Genomic DNA, 6,000 nt, shown 5'->3' with positions numbered 1-6,000 from the left:
CACCGTCCACTTGATTTATCTGATTTGCATCCAAATTGGATTGTGCCATCAACTTAGCCAATCCCTGGCCTCTAACAAGTTTGGTGGTTTGAGTATCAATGTTAACCTCCTGAATTTGGTTAATCCACCTACAACTTCTTCCTAACAGCCTTGTTGAGAGGAAATATCTTTAATAGTAGCATTGGGAACAAAATATACAATTATTGCTGCTACAAAGTAACACCTAAACTCTTTCACTGCCTTTACTAGAAAATATGCCTATTTCTCATTTATATCATATTTTAGCTCTACTATCTGAAGAGACTTACTAAAAAAGGTTGTAGGTTGTTAAAAAACTTCCTTATTTTTTTAAAGTAACATCGTTGCAACTATATGGAAAGTGGCAAAAGAGAATATGTACATAGGCTTATTGTAATCAAGTGTCCTAAATATAGGGGCATATTTAATTGCATCCTTAATATTTTGGAATGGAGTTGCTGGTTCCCTATCCCATTGGATTTATTATCCTATCTTGAGCATTTTGGATATTGGTCTCCTAATCTTTGCAAAGTTGGCTATAAATCATTTTAAAAAGTTGACTTGTCCAAAGAAATATTGAATCCCCTTTACATTTTTTGGTTTAGGAAACTTATCTATAGCGGCAACTCTGACTTCAACATATTATTTCTTCTTGTCAGTACTTTTAGTGTCTATGCCCTTCTTAGGTTTCCATCTTTTTGCCTTGACATCCTTTACCTTCACAACCTAAGGATATTTTCTCTTACTTACATCAAATATTTTATGAGTAACATCCTTGATGAAAATCCTAGATGGTTTACCAAGATTAGTATTGAGAGTTCTATTCCTTTGATGGTAAGTGCTCTATACTTGAGCAACCATATTTGCAGTTATCTGGTTAATCTCTTCCATTGATGATTTTATCAAGCTTATATTGCTTGTATCTAATATCACATTACATGCTCTATTATCCATGTCTTCATCACTATTAGGAAAAATTTATTGATGAAACATCACTTCTTTAATTATTCACATCCAATTCTAATTCATCTTGCTCTAATTCATTATCATGTTCATAATAAGAACTCACTAAGTTTCAAGATAAATCATCATGGTTTTCTTCATCTGCATCTTCATTTGGTTTAGATTGTTGGGAGGCGATAATAGATTGGGAAAATGCACAAAACTTTGGGGCATGAGGGGATTGACAAATTATGCACCAAGGAACTTCTTATACAATATTTATAATGTTTCTCTACAAGGGATCTAGTGCAGTCTTCTCATTAGTACCATTGGCTATATTATTGATGGGATTATTATCCTTCTATTGAGTATTATAATGAAAGCTTTTTTTAGCTTTTTCTACCTATTGAAGTTGTTTCTTTTAAACTGAGATTTCTCACTAGGAAATGCTTTATTTACATTTCTAGTTATAGGCTTCATGTTCTTCAACATATTTAACTTATGATCCATCTTGTCTTCCTCAGGCTTCTTGTTTCCCCTAGGCTTATCACCATCTCTCTTATTACCTTGGGGGTTAAACAACTTAGGATCATCTCTTCTCCCCAACTTACCTGAGGCTCTCCTATTATTTTCAATGTTTATTGCAACTCTGAAGGAATCTATTAACATCTTAGGATCTTTATCCCTTAGTATATATGTCATCATGCAGTTTCATAACTTGGAGGATCTTGTACATTCCCTTCTAAAACCTAACATTTAAGTCAAAGGTAGACTCATTCTAGTTTTTCTTAATATTTTTGAACTCATTTAACACAAAGCCAACATTAGTATTTTCCCCATACCACTCCTTAAAACATTTCTCCAAATCATCCCATGAACTAATGTTGTCATCAGGGAGTATTCTAAACCAATCCCTTGCATTTTTATTACCAGAATTCATAACAACTTTATGACTACATATTCATGTTCTACTTCATAATCATTCAACATATCAATGAAGTTTCTAAGATGATCTTCACTGTTAATAACATTATTACCAACACATTTTGTAACCTTATCTGTTAAACCATTTGAAATAGGATTATGATAAACATGAATTACTATAAAGGATATTTTCTTGTACCTCTCCATATATACAGGTCTCTTCTAAATAGTTAAGGCACTATAAGAACTAGGGTTAGTAGTATTTGCTATTGTTCCTAAATTTGTATTCACCTTTTTTCCAAAAGCATGTTGACCTATTATGGTAGAGGAAGATGCTAGACCAGATTGTGAAGTATTGACATTACTTACTAGGGGACCATAAACAACACCAAAAGACATACCTTGAGAAGGTGCAACTTGTCTAGTTGTTAGGCCCAAAGTAGATTTATGAAATTGATTCTTCTTTCTCATCTCAACAACTTGGGCTTCATTTTCTACTTTCTCTATCTCTTTAGCTAGATCCTCACACTCTTTCCTAGATTTCTATAGTTCCAACTCAACATTAGACATAGCAAGGGTGCCTTTGGATATAGAAACATGTTTATTGATTTGAATACCTACAACCTTTTGTTGCCTTTATCTGCAACTCTAGTTATGGGAAGCTATGAGGATGTTACCCATAGTGACATAGCGCCTTGGCGATGCATGGAACAGATGAAGTAATGGGCCCACCTTTCTCCAAAGTAGCAGTACAACTCATCCTCGATGGTAGTTGTCAGATGGGTCACGATACAATGGTAGTTTTTCATTGGTCCATTCAACCAACTCAGTGTGTAGTTGTACAAATTTCTTACTCACCGTCAGATCAGTTTGGATCAATGGTAGACGCTATCTCACTATGGGAAGCTGCGAGGAGGATACCCATAGTGACATAGCACCCTTTCACCATGTGGACTAGTGGGGTTAGATTTTGCCAAGATGAAGATGCCAAATTGTGCTAGGTGGTTACCAGGTGGATTCATGGACCAAAAGCTTTATGGAGGCAAGCATAGTATTCTGAGGATCTTCCATGACCGTTGATCTCGTGGAGATCAATGGTGGGTGCTATCTCGCTATGGAAAGTTGCTCGAAGGATATCTATGGCGACATAGCACCTTAGCGACATGTAGCAGAGTGGGGTTGAGTGTTATGAGACTGCAGGGATGGTACCATTTTGAACCAAGTCGAATGCTAGGTGTGCTAAGTTGGTTCGTGGGCCTAGAAGTTTTAAGGGCAGAGCACAGTGGTATGGTGAGTCTTTGCAGTCATAAAATCAGTCAAGATCTGCGGTGGGTACTATCTCGCTATGGGAAGTTTCTTGGAGGATACCCATAGTGACATAGTGCCTCGATGACACATGTCCCAGTGGGTCTGATGGAGGTAGTAACTGTACTGTGGCTGGCAGTTAATGTGACTGTTGCGGTCAGGGTTACAAGGTGGCATAATTAGTAATGAAAAGAGATGGTCAACCATGAAAGACTCCTGTGAGGTGGCATGATAAAGGGAAATCACTGGCCCACATGGCACATCCGGCTTGCATCTATAGTTTGACTCATTGACTGGCTGATTCACTAGCCAAAATGATAGGAAATACCAAGGTTTTTTGCATAATTTGATCTTATGGTCATTTCCAACCCACCCTGGAGTAAATATGAAACAAAGAAGAGCACTCCACCGCCCCCCTAGTTGATCCATCTACCTGATTAGGATAATCAATGGCACAGTTTCTATCTTTTTGAGGCCCTATTTTAGTTAAAAAATCAGATTTCATGGTACCAAAAAGCTATATTCAGATTAGATTTTCTTTTGGATCCCCATGATTATTCTTTGAAGGACTTCAATGCAGTGGTTGGGGAGTAACTTTAGTTGGAGGACATCCCAGTTATGCCTGAGCTATAAAGGCAATTTCTATGAATTTTGTAAAGGTCAGACCTTCTCGGTTTCTCTATTACTGCTCTACAAATTTTTAGTGTAAATTCCCCTGTGCCTCTGAACTACATGATTTTTTGTCTTATCTCCTTCAGCCATTGATATGAAAGTGCAAGGACTCTTTTACCTCTTACTGATTTTTTTAGAGATCTATGATCTGCATGACTGTATCTCCTTGGCCTATGAATGATAATATAAGTGAATCTCTCCTTTCTTGTGTCATTCATCTTGGTCTTCTGATCTCCATGTGATTATTAGGTTAAAGCAAGTCTAAATGTGTATATCCTTAGTTTCATTCTGGTTCAATGGTGCATATATGGGTAGAGTTTGGTTCGAACACTCTATTTTGGTGCATCACCTCCTTAGATTAGATTAGGTAGATTTGCTTTCATGCTCTCCTTCTCCCTTTTCCTTTCCAAGAGTAGTTAGGTGCATCCTGATAGTAAGAGGAAGCCGACCTTCTCCAGAGACTCAACCTCACAGTTCAAGTCCCACAACTTTGTGGTTGGTTCCATGTTTCACTAGGTTGTCCTCATGCATAGGCTTTGAACAAGGGTGCAAACCTAAATGACAACAATACCCTCAAGCCTCCCCTGGTTCTAACTCTTTTGACATGCTCGTCTCCTTGAGGCTCTGACTATTCTCTCAATCTTTTCTCTCCTCTTTCTTCTTGGGGTAGCATGTCAAAATATTTTAAGAACATATTTAATCCTTTAGCATCCTCTATGAATGTGATCTTTGATGCTTTTACTTTGTCAATTTTTTCATTCATTGTATGATACACCTCTAAAAAATTATTAAGTATTATGCTTAGCTTCTAAGCCCATGTTTTGGCATCTAGTAAGTGATCATATGTTTGGTCCTCTTTATGAATATGGTCTTACAATTCCTTAAAATAATGCCATATTCTCTTATTTTTCTTCTAAAAATCAATTTCATCATCATTAATGATGATGTCCTATGGGAAATCAAATTTACACTTACCCCTTGGTGTTATTTTTATCTTTTTCATTAGCATATGATAAAAGCCTTCTATATCATTGAATCTTTTGGAACTAATATCCATGAAGTAATGTTTGAGTAAATGATACAACTCCTTCTCTTCTCTTATCATTGCAAAATAATGAAAAATTTTGAGATCTAGGGAAAAGATCCCCTTATGGGTCTTTGTTGGGAAGTCAGTATCCTAGAGCATATCAATCTACCTCATGACTTCCCAAAATCCAATCCTTAAAGGAACATATCTAACCATCACAAGAGGTCTCCTTGGGAAACTATAAACTTTGATAATAGTTGTGTGAGGGTAGAAATAAATATCTCTCCATTGGTGAGATATCTTTGGCTTAACATTACAATAAATTGGTCTTAATAATTCCTATAACAAGTGATGAAAATCTCTAAAAAATGGAAATATTGTCCTTCTAAAAGAAATTCCAAACTAATTTTCAAACAAATTAAAACTAGGTTGTCCCCAGTTAATTGACATGATAGTTGACCATAATTGCAGTGGTAATGTATTATTATCCCTTTCAAACTCCATCTATATATATATATATATACTCATTCTAGCTTATAGGTATTGAGGAAAGTCAAATAATTATAACAACACACTTTTGAATTCCTAAGCACATCTACATAGTTGACTTACTAAAATTTCCTCTATTTTCTAACCCTAAAACCTAGTATAGATTAGTGTGTGTATTCACCAATATATCATCATAGTACTTTGAATTACCTACAATGTATGAGTGTTCAAAATTTAAGGTAGGTTAGGTTACAGAGCGAGGAGGGGTGAATCAAGAACTAATAAAACTTTAAACTTCACCAATTAATCCTTCATATATTATTATGATCTAATTGCATACATGAAATAATGAAATTAATAAAATTTATAACAATTTGACACAAGATATGGTGGCCTAAGGACCTTCCAAATAGAAAGTAATACTAGGGTGGGGATGATACCCACAAGATTTAATACCTCTGTATAAAGTTGGCTCATTAAGGCTTACAATTCACCACTTCTGGTGATCTACCCTATTAGGAGCAATAAGGACTATTAGGTCCACCTCATTAAAGGATTCACAATCATACAATGAAGTATGCACTCTGTTAGGAGATTTAGCAAAAGACTATTAAGTCCACCTG

Source organism: Cupressus sempervirens, chromosome 3, assembly GCF_028749045.1.
Source record: "Cupressus sempervirens isolate cs-2001-9-10 chromosome 3, ASM2874904v1, whole genome shotgun sequence".
Taxonomy (NCBI): Eukaryota; Viridiplantae; Streptophyta; class Pinopsida; order Cupressales; family Cupressaceae; genus Cupressus; species Cupressus sempervirens.
Note: the sequence above shows the minus strand (reverse complement) of the source record.